Source organism: Ambystoma mexicanum, chromosome 12, assembly GCF_040938575.1.
Source record: "Ambystoma mexicanum isolate Mex_15411 chromosome 12, UKY_AmexF1_1, whole genome shotgun sequence".
NCBI lineage: Eukaryota > Metazoa > Chordata > Amphibia > Caudata > Ambystomatidae > Ambystoma > Ambystoma mexicanum.
Window position 1 is genome coordinate 560029104 of NC_090936.1, and position 16895 is coordinate 560045998.

A 16895-nucleotide genomic window follows, 5' to 3' on the forward strand; every position below is an offset into this window, starting at 1 on the left:
ATGACCATGAACATTACATAAATACACCTATTCCCTTTTACTTTATTCACAAATCAAAACACTGGTCGAGTCAAGTGGCACAGTGAGTAGAGCACTCCCTTCAACATCCGTGCAGAGCTTGCTAACGCAGGTTCGAATCTAGACAGTGCCAAACTCAGCCTTTCATCCGTCCAAGGTCGACAAATGAGCACCACACACCATGGGTAATAATAAGCAGCGCTCAGATACCTGAAGGATTGTAACGCTTTATAAAATGCAAAATTATTATTAAATTACACTGGTGCACATTCGGATATATTCGTTGGATTGTTGATTACAGAAAGAATAAAGATGGTTAAGCACATTCACGATTTAGTACCATCGTTTTATTTTCCACTGCGAACCCATTAACAAGATTTATGAACAGAAAACAGTATATTTTTATAATCTGCAACAGCCCGCCCTACTGTTTTAACATTACCACTGGTCGGACTGTTTGCAAAGAGACCAGGACGAATGGGGCATGGTAAAGCAGAGACATCCTACTCAGGTCTCTTCTGCATTCATGGATGAAGGCTGTAGAGAGTCATGCAGGAAGGATGCTGTGCAACTTAAGGTTTGCCACAGGCCCCAAATGTATGCCACTTAAACATCCATTCAGAAACAAAGTTGCTTGAAACTAAAGGTAACACATCATGACCATTGCAAAGATAAAAAAACATTTCTGAAAATTATTTTTTTAAACAATTCCTTTGAAGAACCAGTATTTTTGAAATGTTGTGAACCAGTCACTATATCTATTTCTGAGGAGTTATGAACATTTAAGATGGAAGCATGCAAGTGTTTTAGAGTTTGGTAGACTGGAATAAGTTACTTCATGTTTTTAAAAAGGTTCTAGATATTTTTTCTCAGATTGCAGAGGAATCTATATACATATAAACGCTTAGTATGTTTCCATACTCAGCTGATACAATTAATCAGTGTTAGGTTGCCCTTTGCTGGCAAAATGGCAAAGTGCTCCTACACAGTGACCTTCACCTTCCACTATCGCAAACATTCGGAGGAATTTCAAGTTGCTACTTTCCATCCCCACTTCTGTTCACACAGGGCACAGCGGTTCCCGTGTCAACGAACAGTTAATTACTTGCTCAGTCTCTAAAGAGCGTCACGCTGTAGGACGAATGCCTCCTCACGAGCTAAAACTGAAAGCAGGTGCTGTAATTATGCAACTACACAATCTTATGCCATCACAGGGACTTTTGTAAGAAACCTGGTGGTATTCTACCAAGTAGATCTTGAGAATCCCTTATTCAGGTGGCAAGTGAAGGGCTGGTGCTCTCAGATCCCAACCCTGGGCGCGGATGAGCAAGGGAGGATTGCCTGGGTAGGGGAGCCGGGGTTGTACTCGGGGGAATACCCCAGGTCAGACACAGTATTATACTGTGGAAGAAGGAGAGGAGGAGAGAAGAACATGGTCTGTGAGGCTTTTGTACGCTGTATAACATCTACCTCCCTTCCACCCAATGAACCTCCTTTACCAGAATCCAATGACCCCTCCATAGCTGGTAAACCCACTAGAAACTCAAAACCTTCTACACTAGGACACTACACCTCCCAGGATCCCTGTTCTACTGTTGCATGCCTCAATACTGCCAATCATTCTCCTCCACGTCCCTCTGATTATTATTTCCCAAATTCCCAATCTGTTGTGACAAAACACTACCCTTTCCTATGATCTCCCCTATTCAATTCACAAACCCTACAAAGATCACCTTTCTAAGTTAACCCCCCCCCCCCTTTATGGCACTTTCTCCACATCCTACTCTGGGGCATATTCAAAAACTCTACCCCCAGCACCCCTTTTCCAAAACAAACCCTTCCGACACTGTGACAAACAATGGACTAACACTAGAGCCGTTTACCTAACATGTCCCAACCCAAGGGTCAGGCAGAGTCAGGCAATTGACAATATCTATGTACATTTTACAGTCCTTTACCTTCCACATAGGGATAAAAGCCAGAGAATGAGAGCACACTACAAGCAAGGCCGAATGCACGAGGAAGCAGCTATTCCGAACCGGCAGTTCAAGCAGACGAGAAAGGTGATGAGACCTGAAAGAATGAGGAGAAGGGAATTGCCCTTGCCTTTTTCAACTCAGACCTGTGAAGCCTCCAAATAGGGAAGTACAGCTGGCGTGTGGTGTGACAGGTGTCAACGGTGCATGTGTGCCTCCTGCATTGATAACACAGGCAGGGAGGCACGATGGCTACTGTGGTACCGTCCTTGACTCCAGAAGCAAGACAAGCCAATGGGTTCAGCAGGGCCAGTGAGTCGGAGAAAGCTGATAGGAAACCAAACTGTGTTGAGCCCAAAGTTGCAATTGGCAACATTATATGAAAGCAATGGACTTGTGAACAAAGAACTCATGTGTTTAGGTGCCGCAGGAGTGCTCATTCGAAGGACTCCAGCTGGCCCCTTTATTTTGTGTTGAAACTACAGGCATGAGAGGGCGGCATGAGGTGTCAGAGTGGTCCTATAAGGCTCACGTTAAATCCCTTATACAATCGAAAGTTTCTGACCCATTTCCAAGAGAAAGTAAGGGAAGGGAAACCCTGCTTTCCAATGAAACTGGGGATATTGTGAACAAAGGCAAGCGTGAACCCAACGGAGGGATGCCGAAAGAAAGCTAGGGGAAGAGGACCCCGCTTTTTGATGAGATGAGCAAATCATGAATTGCATTAGTAAACCAAAGTGAACTGTGAAATTGGCAAATGTGAACCCGGTTGAGGGATGCCTGCGAATAGGGGTGAAGCATGATACACCCAAGAATATTAAGAGTGAAAGGCCGTAGTAAACCAGACAGAGGGAGGCCAACATTGCAAGAAGGATCAGAGCCCGGCAGAGGGAGATCCCCCAAAGTGCAAGATCACCAAAGGAACTTTTGTTTGTTGTTTTGGTCCAGCAGGGCTTCCTGGGCAGGAAAGAGACTTGGCCCCTCAAGGTCCTGGTATCGTTGAACAGAAGGCGGATTTCTGAGCAGAGCACACTTAAAACGTGGGGAAGAGAGACCCCAGCCAAACTAACCTGAATTATCATTTTGTGAACACGTCTTTTTTTTCTGGTGAACATTATCCCACACTCTTTTGTAACTCAGTGATAAGGATTGGCAATAGGTTTTTTAGTATAGGCCCTTTTTATTTGACAAGACGCCACTAGGACTGCCTTATTATTATTTGCTAGTTGGAGCCTGCTCCCATTTTAGCTTTAGATTTAGATTAGGCATTTTTTCTTACCCATTCATACAGTTTAATAAACACCCTTGAACTGTGATCACTTGTGTCTGTCTTTACTGTTGCCACCATGAGTTCCTTAAACTCTGCAATGGAACAAGGTTGAAACTGATGCGTCTACAAAGACACATCATAGAAGCCTGTGCAATCGATGGATTAACTTTGATACTGTATTTATATCGTGCATACCTCTCATTCCATCTGATACAAATATGCCTTTCAAATTCAAACCAAGACAGTTTCCTATACATTTAGCCTTTTCAATGACAATTAATAATTCACAGGGACCTACGCCCCCTTCCTGGAAGCGAGCAATGTTAATTCTGATATTTAAGAAGGGGGACAGAAGTGACCCTATAAGTTACCGACCGATATGGACCTTTAAGATATGCTAGAAAAGTGTATGTTACGCCGGGAACAGCTATTTTTGAGAAGCACATTAAGTAAACCTAATCCAATGTCAATTGCCGCTCTCTTCAGGTTACACACCCAATATATCCACAAAGGGCTTCTTCATTTGTACTTGTCATCTTAATTTTACTTATGCAATGTTCGCCCTCCCATTCAGAGTAAATGCTAGCAAACATTTCCTTACATCTCTAATCTCAAATGAGCATTTCAACCACTGGACCACACCCTAAGAGATTCAGAATCGCTGGGTAGGTGTTATCTGAGTCCGGGACTAGTTGAAAAGGCCTATGCAAAAAAGCGAAGCATTTCAGGTGCAGAAAAAGACAAGGGAAATCGTAGGATGGGAAACAAAAACAGGAAGTCTATTGCAACTGGCACCTATGTACCAGTCAGAGGCTTATGTCAAGTTGACTTCTTCTCTTTTACTAAATGGTTGAATGATCATGGAGAAGCAATGTTTACTTGCCTCTATTGTTTGCGTTCCTTCCTTCACCTTTCTGAAATAGTATTTTAATGTCACTTGGTCTTGCCTGGAAAAAGTACAACTTTTACTGCATGAAATGCCCGAAGTCGTAGCTATCGATTTGCGCTTTTAAAAAGAAAAATGTAGTGCGAGATTAAGGGCCCGATTCATGGAATATTTGCCCGGTTCAAAGTGTATTTGCACTGCTGAAAAGTGACTTTGCACTGCTGACACAAACCGTGATTCATGGAACTGTGCAAAGTGTATTTTTGCCGGGCAAAGTCTGGGCAAAGTCATTTGTACTGCAAAAATGACTATGTGCTGACATTGCCCCGACTTTGCACTGCAAAAATACACTTTGCAAAGTCACATATCAGCAGTGCAAATTCACTTTGAACTGGGCAAATATTCCATGAATCAGGCCCTAAATATTTTTTCACTTCCTTGGCGCATATGTGGTGTTTGTGATTTCGACATTTAAAGTCAGCCAGTTTGCTATGGCAGTTGTGGCTTGCTAGGGTGCCTACTGTTAGGCGGAAACCTGTGCAGTTCCCTCTGGGACCACTGCAAAAGATTTAGGACTACAGGTGTTTGGCAGTAAACCCACTTGGTAGCAGTCTGTACCACACAGATTCACTTGGTAGCTGTGGCTGAGCAGTCAGACTTCCCTCCAGAAGAGTTAGGCAGTATGTGGAGTTTACAACATAGGGCAATTTTACACCGTAAAACAAGCAAACACGCAACAGGGCTTCAGTGTAAAGATATAAAGGTATTTATTTATAACAAAACATCTATAGAAAACACTCTGGCACTATTACGGCAAACACTTCAATTACAATTACCGAAGAAAACGATCAATCCCCCTAACAATAGTTCGACAAGTCTAGGTTTACCAGCATCACTTATTTGCAGACAGAGGTGTATACTTCAATCTAGATGGCACTCTAATATTTGTTAGGACGGGAGAGAAAAATAAGCAGGTTACGAAATCAACACGGTTCCAATACTTTACGGACAAATGCAAGGCAAGAAGGCAAGAACCACGGTAGATCATAAAGTTCAGAGGCCAGGCCCACTCGGAGAGGGGCAAGGCGATATGTCCCAAAAAGTATCTTAGTGGAAATGCGTTCGAGTCTTTGAAGCAAATTGTTATCGGCAGATTGGACCAGTTCAGGACAACACGCTACAGAAAGCTTGGAGACGACCCTATGGAGAGGCGTGGATTAAGACACCTCACTCTATCCGGCAACAAGGGAAGCCAGGTGGACACAGTACCTTGATTGTGGAGAGACAGCTCCGGCGGGGGCAGTTGTTCCTGGTGGTGGATGCACGTCCGGTCTTTGCCAAGAGAAGAGATGATCTCGTCGTCGAAGGAAAGTTGAAGATCGTTGCACCACCAGGGAAGAGACCAGCCGCGGAGTGCTCCGTCACAAGGCACCACCTTTTGGTCGCTGTACAGGGGTAGTGGCTATCCGGTTGCCGAGGTGCTCTGCACGGGCAATTCGACCACTGCGACCTGAGGCGAAGAAAAAGCAAAGGGGACTGGTTGTTCCCACCAGTCAGGGGAAGAGACTAACCGGCAGGGAGATCTCCTCTGTCGTCGGGAAGTGGTGAATCGGTTCAGCAGGGCTCCACAAGAGGTGTCGTCATTGCAGGTCGGCTCAGCTTTACCCTCGTTGGATTCTTAGGTCCTTTGGCGACTTCTGAAGATCCAGGTCCAAAAGCCCTGCTTTTATGCAGAAAACCCCCATTCATTCAGCCTAGCTGTCACTCAAAACACGCTAAGTGGTGAGCGGGGAGGCTCACCACTTGGGCCAATCACACCAGAGTGCGACCGGAGTTGGCAAGGCAACTCGGTCCAGGGTGCCTAAACCCCGTCCCACACCCCTGTGGTAACCCAGACAGAATGGCACCACTTTGCAGGGTCTCTGTACAGAAGCCCGCCAAAAGTGGAACAAAGGGCTCAACCTTTGGTTTAGGAGTCACAGAGACGAACACAAACGCCATTTTAAAAAGCCGAGTTCTGGCAGAAAATACCATCCGTTAGACTTATTTAAGATAAGTAGACCGGAGGTATGTTAGAGATTAACGAGAAACAGTATCAATCTCCAACAATGGGAAGAATCCCATAGGGTTATATTCGGGGTCGAACATAACAAGTAGTTTCCACTGCCACCAGCCAAAACTCGACGAGGGGGGACAGGACAGTGCCCCCTCGAATAACAGACCTAGGAGTAATCGAATTACCCCTACTAGTACGTCCACAATAGGATGGTTTGTACTAGTTCTGTTAGTAAATTTAGGTCTAGTAAAGCCAATGGTGACTTTACATGCCCGGGGAGACAGTAGTCAGTCCCCGGGTATGGAGTCTATGATGGAGGTCCGCTAGGATGCCCCTGTGTTACGGCACGGAGGGTGCGGTGTAACACACATAGCAAAACATATGAGACCCTATGGAGTAAAAGACCCCATAGCCCATAGAACACATTGACATTCAAAGGAATTATCCACATTCCCGTCCAAGAGTGGGAGAAAAAGAGTCTCACTCTTGGCAGGATGGAAAAAACAAACTCCAGAAATCCAGCAAAGCTGCTGGGGGACTCACTAGGTTAGGAAATTCATCCTAAACAGAGAATTCTCCCTAACACTCGCCCCCCCCAGACTAAGGGACAGGAGGATTTAATCCACTCCTGGATGAATCTCATACCTCTAGTCGATGACATGCATCCTAGAGAGACCATCAGCATTTTGGTGGTGACAACCTGACCTATGCTCAATGGTGAAATCAAACCCTTGCAGGCAGATCGACCATCTCAATAGTTTCGGGTGTTCCCCTTTCATTTGCATTAACCATCTCAAGGGTTGGTGGTCAGTCTGAATGACAAAAGTAGAATCATACAAGTACGGCCTAAAATTCTTCAGAGCCCACACGATAGCAAAGCACTCTCTTTCGATTGTTGCCCACCTTGTTTCAGGATCCTTCAGCTTGCGGCTGATGAAGCAAACGGGGTGCTCCCTACCTTTCCCATCCAGTTGACTGAATACGGCACCTATTCCTACATTTGAATCATCTGTCTGCACAATGAAGTGTTGGTGGTAATCAGGAGCTCTGAGTACTGGGGCTTGGCAAAGAGCCTTTTTCAGGTTTTCAAAAGCCTGATTGCACTCCTCGTTCCATCTAACCTTTTTAGGAAATGTGGGCGAGGAGATGACATTCAGTGGAGAAGCTATGGTCCCATAGTTCTCAATGAAATTCCTGTAGTACCCAGTGAGGCCTAGGAAGGCTCTTACTTGGGTTTGAGTAGTAGGTGTTGTCCAATTTTGCACAGCTTCAATCTTACTGAGCAAATACCTTATTTCTCCACCTCCTACCTCATGTCCAAGATAGACTACCTTACTCTGTCCAATTTGGCATTTACTTGCCTTTATGGTCAGATTGGCTTGTCCAAGAGCTTGCAAAACATCTCTCAGGTGGGTTACATGTTCTTCCCAGGAATTGCTGAGCACTGCGATGTCATCCAAATATGCCATGCAGAAGTCCTCCATCCCCTTCAGAACCTGGTTTACCATCCGTTAAAACGTAGCAGGTGCATTCTTCAATCCGAAAGGCATTACCTTAAACTGGTATAAGCCAACGGGGGTAGAAAATGCAGTTTTCTCCTTGGCATGGTCTGTCAGGGCTATTTGCCAATAGCCTGGCGTCAAGTCAAATGTGCTGAGGAACTTGGCGGCGCCAAGTTTATCCACCAACTCATCTGTTCTTGGCAAAGGGTGGGCATCAGTCTTGGTGACTGCATTAAGAGCTCTATAATCCACGCAGAATCTAAGCTCTTTAGATCCGGCCTTTGGTACTAACACAACTGGGCTAGACCATGGACTAGTAGAGGGCTCTATTACCCCGAGATCGAACATCTTGCTGACCTCACCTTTGATGTGGGTTCGTACGTTCTCTGACATTCGGTATCCTCTGCTTTTGACCGGCAGACAGTCACCAGTGAGTATGTCATGCGGGCCCCAAGGGGTCAAGCTTGGTGAAAGCGAGAACAGAGAGGCAAACTGATTCAACATAGATTTGCACTCTTCTTGTTGCTCGGGTGTCAGATTTGAAGAGAGATTTACTCCTTCAATTTTTTCATCCAAAGGTAAGCCTCTGAGGAGATCCGGAAGAGCTTCACTCTCTTCTTCTTCCTCGGATGATGCTAGAAGCAATGCTCCTACATCGGGTCTTGAGACATACGCTTTGAGTCGGTTGGTGTGAAAGACTGTCGGAGCCTCCTTGGGATTGCCCAAGTCCACCAGATAGTTGACCCCTCCGAGTTTACCCACAACTCTGAAGGGTCCCATCCATTTGTCTTGCAAGGCCCTTTGCCTTGTTGGGATCATAACGAGAACGAGCTGGTCTTGAGCGAACTCAACCATGTTAGCCTTTTGATCGTGCCAGTGCTTGACCAATGCTTGTCCAGCTTTCAAGTTATCGCTTGCTTCCGTCATCATGTGCGACATTCTCCTCCGGAGACCTATCACGTAGTCAGTCACTCTGACTGGCTTGGGGGAAGGAGCACTCTCCAACCCCTCCTTAATCAGGGCCAGTGGACCTCTGACAGGATGACCATAGAGAAGCTCGAAGGGAGAGTAACCTACTCCCTCCTGAGGGACTTCTCCATAAGCAAAGAGAAGGCATGGCAGTAGAAGGTCCCACTTACGCTTAAGGGGTTCTTCTAAAGCACCTATCATGCTCTTCATGGTTCAGTTGAACCGTTCTACCAACCCATTGGTTTGTGGGTGGTAAGCTGTTGAGAACTTGTAAGTAACTCCGCAGGTTTTCCGCATGGCTTTCATGTAGTGGGACATAAAGTTTGACCCCCTGTCAGAGATGACTTCCTTAGGAAACCCGACCCTAGTAAAAATACCAAGGAGGGCCTTAGCCACAGCCGGAGCTGTAACAGTCCTCATAGGAATTGCCTCAGGATACCTAGTAGCATCGTCTACTACAACAAGTATAAAACTGTTGCCTGCGGAGGTTGGAGGATCAAGGGGACCAACAATGTCAATCCCTACTCTCTCAAACGGGACTCCCACAACTGGGAGAGGCACTAAAGGTGCCACATTCTTGGAGCCCACCTTACCAGAGGTCTGGCAGGTGTGGCAGCTCCTGCAGTGTTTTTCCACTTCGGCCCCCATCTTTGGCCAATAGAAGTAGAGAGAGAGCCTTTCCTTAGTCTTCTTGAAACTCAAGTGACCAGCCAAAGGAATCTTGTGGGCTAACTGCAAGAACTGTGGTCTGTTCTCTTGGGGTACTACAAGTCGTTTGTAGTCTCCAGGTGCAGACTCGGTTGGTTCACTGTAGAAGAGGCCATCCTCCCAGTGCAACCAGTATTTCCCAGGCTCTTGCCCTTCAGCCTGAGCTTCTGCCTGGTGGCGAAGACCTTCCAGAGTTGAACATTCTCTCTGTCCCTTACTGAAGTCTGCCCTACGTGGTCCACCTTCTGCCAGTAAAGACTGCAGCTCAGGATGGTCAACAGGATCCAGATCTCAAATGAGTTCCTGGCCTTCCATTAACTCTTCCTCAGAGTCTAATTCTACCACACAGGGTTGTACCTCCCTCTCAGCCTCGGCTGGAGGTGGAGTTACGGGTGTAACTTTGGACAACCACGGGGAAGTCCGTGTTGGCTGCACTGGAATGCTGGCTGCTGGTTATGGGGCAGAATTCTTAGGTTTCCCTTTCGCTTCTGTTTTCTTCGAGACAGCGGCCGACAATTCCAGTGGAGCAGGAGTGATTTCTTTCTTCATCATCTCCTGGAGGGTACCGCGCATGGTCCTCTCTCTCGCGGTTCTGGTTAGCTTCTGTAACCGTTTACTAGGAGGTCTGGGAGTATGCGATACAACTCTGAGAGTTTTCAAATCGTTACCCAACAGTACGCGTCCTGGTATCTCACTCTGTATGCTGACAGGTATCTTCACAGTCATGTCGTTACACTGGATGAGAACTGGTAATTGGGGAAGCATCTGCACAGGCCCTCCAGCTAACTTGGTGAGGCGTTTTGGTGCCTTAGCAACATCCTCAGCCTGAAAAAACGATTTATCCACCACAGTTATGCTGGCCCCAGTGTCCCTAATGGCAGGAGTCTCCTGACCATTCACCTGGAAACTGTCCTTATAATACTCTTTAGTATTATCGGGGATAGAATTATAGACATCTAAATTCTGTTGTTCCCACAACCCCAGAGATACTAAAGAAACGCTGGCTGAGACTCCAATGGGTTCGTCGGCCAGCAGTAGAAAGTTTCCACTTGCCATTTGGACTTCCTCCTCTGGAGCGAAGGCTAAGGAGACAAGCTGGACCCCTGAAGGTTTACCCTTACATCTGGGATCTCCTTTCACGTGGTCAGTTGAGCCACAAACAAAGCATTTACCGAATGCTTTCTGGAATGGTGGCTTGTTCTGGCCTCCTTCCAGTTTGGCACCAGAAGACACACTAATCTCCTGTGGTTTTCCCGGTGGCTTACCCTTCTGGTTTTGTTTGGGGCCCTCTTTGGAATTTGAGTTATTTGAATTCTCTTTTGAGTCTTGTTTAGGCTGTTTTCCCTCATCCTTTTTCTGAGTTGCCCCAGAATCCTTATGAGTAGCCCTGTTGGCAACCCACAAGTCAGCAGCCTTAGCTAGCTTCTGGGAATCTAACTCCTTTGAATCAGCCAAGTGCTGTCTGAGCTCAGGAGAACAGGCATCATAAATAGACTCCAACATAAAAAAGATTCTTCATACCCTCATAAGTGTTCACTTTGTAACCCTTAATCCATCCCTCTAAGTTTTTCAACCCTTCACTCACCCAGGTAGCCCAAGGGGTACCATCATGCTTTTTGAGGGTTCTAAACCTCTTATGATACTGGGAAGGGGTATTCCCGAACCTAGCTATCAAAGCTAGTTTCACACTTTCATAATCCGTCTTATCGGCCTCCGCCAACTCCATTACCACATCAGTCGCAACAGGAGGGAGCCTTGAGAACAACCAGGGAAGTAAATCATTCCCGGTGATGTCCTGGAACCCATGATTGTACTCAAACAGTTTTTACCAATCCACACATCCAATCTCGGTTCATACATACCCACTAATTCCTTCGGCATCCGAGGTCTTTTGGGACTGCAGCTCCTAGAGGAACCAGAGGAGAGAGAAGCATTTTCCATAGACAACTTTTTCATCTCTAACGTGATTAAGTTATATTTCCCTGAGTCTTAACTCAGCTTGCTTCTGCTCACCCTGGGCATTCATCCGTCTGAACTCGAGCTCTTGGTCTAGTTCAGATTGAGCCAAGAACCGTTTGTATTCTAATTCGAGCTTCATTTTTTCAAGTTCAAAATAAGCAGGGTTACATGTGGGACCTGGTATGGGTCCCGTAGGCACAGCTGGTAAGGCAGGTAGAGGAGCAGGGGAGACAGTTTCGTTAGCCTCTCCTTCCTCTTCAGCCTCTTCATCGCTGTCATCAGAATTATGATTTAGATCAACACCATCACTGTTATCTACATTTGCTGGAGAGATTGGTTCCTCTGAACCAGCACCCAGACTTTGGTTCGCCAGCAATCTCTCTATTAGTTCTAACTTCTTGCCCCTTACAGAAAGATTCTCTTGTCTACAGAGAGCTTGCAAACTCTCAGTATTTTCACCTGACAAGGATTCTTGACTGTAAGCTTCCATAGTAGACATGTTTTTGAAAGTTGCTTTTTACTGCTAAGCTTTGTGGTTAGTTATCCTAAAGTGTCGAAAATCACTCTAAACTGTATACTCGATACAAATCCCACCGCTGCCACCAGTGTTAGGCGGAAACCTGTGCAGTTCCCTCTGGGACCACTGCAAAAGATTTAGGACTACAGGTGTTTGGCAGTAAACCCACTTGGTAGCAGTCTGTACCACAGAGATTCACTTGGTAGCTGTGGCTGAGCAGTCAGACTTCCCTCAAGAAGAGTTAGGCAGTATGTGGAGTATACAACATAGGGCAATTCTACACCGTAAAACAAGCAAACACGCAACAAGGCTTCAGTGTAAAGATATAAAGGTATTTATTTATAACGACACATCTATAGAAAACACTCTGGCACTATTACGGCAAACACTTCAATTACAATTACCGAAGAAAACGATCAATCCCCCTAACAATAGTTTGAAAAGTCTAGGTTTACCAGCATCACTTATTTGCAGACAGAGGTGTATACTTCAATCTAGATGGCACTCTAATATTTGTTAGGACGGGAGAGAAAAATAAGCAGGTTACGAAATCAACACGGTTCCAATACTTTACGGACAAATGCAAGGCAAGAAGGCAAGAACCACGGTAGATCATAAAGTTCAGAGGCCAGGCCCACTCGGAGAGGGGCAAGGCGATATGTCCCAAAAAGTATCTTAGTGGAAATGCGTTCGAGTCTTTGAAGCAAATTGTTATCGGCAGATTGGACCAGTTCAGAACAACACGCTAGAGAAAGCTTGGAGACGACCCTATGGAGAGGCAAGGATTAAGACACCTCACTCTATCGGGCAACAAGGGAAGCCAGGCGGACACAGTACCTTGATTGTGGAGAGACAGCTCTGGCGGGGGCAGTTGTTCCTGGTGGTGGATGCACATCCGGTCTTTGCCAAGAGAAGAGATGATCTTGTCGTCGAAGGAAAGTTGAAGATCGTTGCACCACCAGGGAAGAGACCAGCCGCGGAGTGCTCCGTCACAAGGCACCACCTTTTGGTCGCTGTACAGGGGTAGTGGCTATCCGGTTGCCGAGGTGCTCTGCACGGGCAATTCGACCACTGCGTCCTGAGGTGAAGAAAAAGCAAAGGGGACTGGTTGTTCCCACCAGTCAGGGGAAGAGACTCTCCGGCAGGGAGATCTCCTCTGTCGTCGGGAAGTGGTGAGTCGGTTCAGCAGGGCTCCACCGGAGGTGTCGTCGTTGCAAGTCGGCTCAGCTTTACCCTCGTCGGATTCTTAGGTCCTGTGGCGACTTCTGAAGATCCAGTCCCAAAAGCCCTGCTTTTATGCAGAAAACCCCCATTCATTTAGCCTAGCTGTCACTCAAAACATGCTAAGTGGTGAGCGGGGAGACTCACCACTTGGGCCAATCACACCAGAGTGCGACCGGAGTTGGCAAGGCAACTCGGTCCAGGGTGCCTAAACCCCCTCTCACACCCCTGTGGTAACCCAGACAGAATGGCACCACTTTGGATGGTCTCTGTACAGAAGCCCACCAAAAGTGGAACAAAGGGCTCAACCTTTGGTTTAGGAGCCACAGAGACAAACAGAAACGCCATTTTAAAAAGCCTAGTTCTGGCAGAAAATACCATCCGATAGACTTATTTAAGATAAGTAGACCGGAGGTATGTTAGAGATTAACGAGAAACAGTATCAATCTCCAACAATGGTAAGAATCCCATAGGGTTATATTCAGGGTCGAACATAACAAATAGTTTCCACTGCCACCAGCCAAAACTCGACGAGGGGGGACGGGACAGTGCCCCCTCGAATAACAGACCTAGGAGTAATCGAATTACCCCTACTAGTACGTCCACAATAGGATGGTTTGTACTAGTTCTGTTAGTAAATTTAGGTCTAGTAAAGCCAATGGTGACTTTACATGTCCGGGGAGACAGTAGTCAGTCCCCGGGTATGGAGTCTATGATGGAGGTCCGCTAGGACGCCCCTGTGTTACGGCACGGAGGGTGCGGTGTAACACACATAGCAAAACATATGAGACCCTATGGAGTAAAAGACCCCATAGCCCATAGAACACATTGACATTCAAAGGAATTACACACATTCATGTCCCAGAGTCTCACTCTTGGCAGGATGGAAAAAACAAACTCCAGAAATCCAGCAAAGCTGCTGGGGGACTCACTAGGTTAGGAAATTCAGCCTAAACAGAGAATTCTCCCTAACACCTTCTTGTTAACTTCTTCTCTAGTTTTTCTTTCCACTGCAACTGAATGCTACATGTGCTACAAAGCTATAAATAAGTGATTGGGGCTGTTTGTGTTGAAGGGGGCATGGTGACAGCCCAATACCCCACAATTCCAAATAAGGCGGAAGGAGGATGGCAAATGGTTAGGGTCTCCATTTAAAAAAGGACACTGAGAAGGAAAAGGAAGCATGCAGACAAGGGAGACTGCCATTGATGGTATCGGGTGCAAAATGGTGCGAGTACCTTGGTCTTTAATAGCAGTGCCTGGCAAAAGCTTAATACTTACACACAAGCCAAAACTGTTGGCTTTGCCAGTGTATGTTTTTAACAGGACCTCAGTGAAGGACATCCATAGTGCTTATAAATAGAGTGCTGAAGGCAGGCCTGGTAAGACATTTTTATTACACCAGTAACGCGTTTACAACTCTTATTAAGTCTTTAACTCTCAGAAGACTTTTTGACGAAACACTGGCAGGCACTTCCAGTGCAAAGTTTGATGGCAAGGCTTGATTAAAGCAAGCTCAAAGAGTACCCATGAGGAAGTGTTTTGTGCAGGGAGAGGCAGGGCTGAATGGGAATGGCCATAGGGATTAGCATGGCCATGGACAGTCTTTGGATGGGTGCATAACCAAACAACACCAACAGACTGTGAATCCCTCCTCATATACCGTTCCTCCATTTCTGTACTCTAATGCAATAGTTTCGGCATATAGGTGTTGCAAGCGACACCTAATAGCCCAAACTAAAAAGGCAGGCTAATCAGAGATGGAATTGCTCCCCACATTAAATCCTCTAAATACCCAACAACGTCCAATGGGATTCCATGAATGCTGATTAACACGCTCTAATCACTACAAAAACCACCAGACTGAGTGGTGGTAATGCTAAACAAGTAAGCAGTATTTCTATGGGAAATACCTTCATTGTTGTAATAAGGTTCATAGTCTGGAAAAGAGTAATGTTAAGGTGGTCGCTATCGATAATCAATAACGAGATGAACTCAAGAAGATTGAGTAACTACAAGTGTACGAGAACACCCAGCTTTATTCAAACATGAATGGCCGGGACAACACAAAAAAGCATTCTCAATCGTTATAATACAAAACACAAGCTTTTAAATGAAAAATACGCCATTAATGGCGTCATGGTTAGTGATAAGAAAGCACTTTTATTCACTTGTCTTATTGATTAGTAAGATATAACGCTTATAGATTCTATAGGCAACAGCTACTACTATTGGATATTCTTTAACTGATAGCTCCTCCTAGGTTTCGTCTTACTAAAAAATGTTACACTTCCTTCTATTACTTCATTGGTTGGCAGCATGCTACAGTAGCCAACCTGTTGGACAATGCTCTAATTGGTCGGTAGTTTGCTCATCCGACTTTGGGCACTTTAATGTGATGCCAGAGTGTGTGATGAGAAATGAGAGATGAATGAGCTGCTATGATTCAATTTGAATAAGTTACTCCCTTCTCATTCCCAGGCTTGAGATCTTATCTGACAATCATTGGCCTTGGCGTTGTCCCTGTGTCTGGATGCACCAAGGAAATCGAAGTTGTGCTGTCTAGTTCAGCCGGGAATAAATGATCACTGTTTCGTCATGTGGTAGAGGACCACTGTTCAGAACTCATTTTTAAATACATATTGAGTTTTCCTTTTATTCTAGCTCATGTGCTGTGCTGTATATTTATTCATTAGGAGGCTGCTTGGCACGATAGCTATTTGCACCTGGAGATCACAGCTATCTGTATTTTCTCACTGCTATCAATATAAACTAATTAACTTTATAGTTGCACGCTGTGTGCTTCTGGATAATGTTATCTAGTGTGGTTTTGATTCCCTGTTGGGGTCCCCTTGATTACTGGCCTTGTGCCTGAGTGTCTGCCTGAATATTGTGAGGCTTGGAATTGTGTGCAAAGCAGTTTGATGTCAGGTTTCAGTATTTCAGAATAAAGGTCTTTCAATGTTCTGTCTAAAACGGCAGTACTCTGGTTCAATTTCCACCATGTTAATGTTCTTCATGTCTCATGCGTTGCATGCTGCCTTACATTATTCCCCCATGTATACTGCAACCTATCCCTACATATCCCCGTCTTTATGCCACTTGTGTAGCCCTATCTATGTATACTGTAACCTTTCCCTAAACGTGTGAATGCACCCTGCTTCTCAACCTACTTGTGTAGTGCAACCTATTCTACTTCCTATGGTAGTTGCATTATCACAAATGATTAAACTTGCTGTTTACAGGTCTCTTGTCAACTTGTACATTTGTTCACCTCTATGAATGTCTGGGGGCATGACCAAACTTTCTGTTGATTTTATCTGTATCATCAAACTCCACCCTCTGGTCAATTGACCACATACCCTTGTGCTGTCTTCTTCTTAGGTCTAATTTTAGGGATCCATAATTAGAGGCCCCTCCTCCGATGCTACCTCCCTGTTCCACATACACCTCTGGACCACATGTAAAAAAAAGCATTCTCCGTCTCCTTCACAGTCCACCCAATGCTGTGTATAATTGTGAGGATCTAACAGGGGTTCAAATATTGTGCCATGGGGCCCAAATGGTCTTTCTATGACATGCTTACTGGGTTCAGCGTCAGTTTGAATGTGAACATGTATCACGTTATTTTTACCAAGCACTATTGTCAGCATGTGTTTCTCCACTATTTTCTTCCCTGATCTTCTACATTGTTTCAATATAATTTGCAGGACACAGAGACCAGTCAGTACTAATACTAGTACTGCTATTAGTATTTTAAATGCAAGACTCAGCCAGCTAGGCACACATGAGAATGGGTCATGAAATCAGTCC

At 45.5% G+C, this 16895-nt stretch overlaps 1 protein-coding gene across 1 annotated transcript in view; it reads left to right on the forward strand.

The window, feature by feature from the left end:
• Positions 1-16895, forward strand: part of LOC138513013 (membrane-spanning 4-domains subfamily A member 4A-like) — a 327001-nt gene that overhangs the window by 279017 nt on the left and 31089 nt on the right. The gene's annotated exons all lie outside the window — the stretch shown is intronic.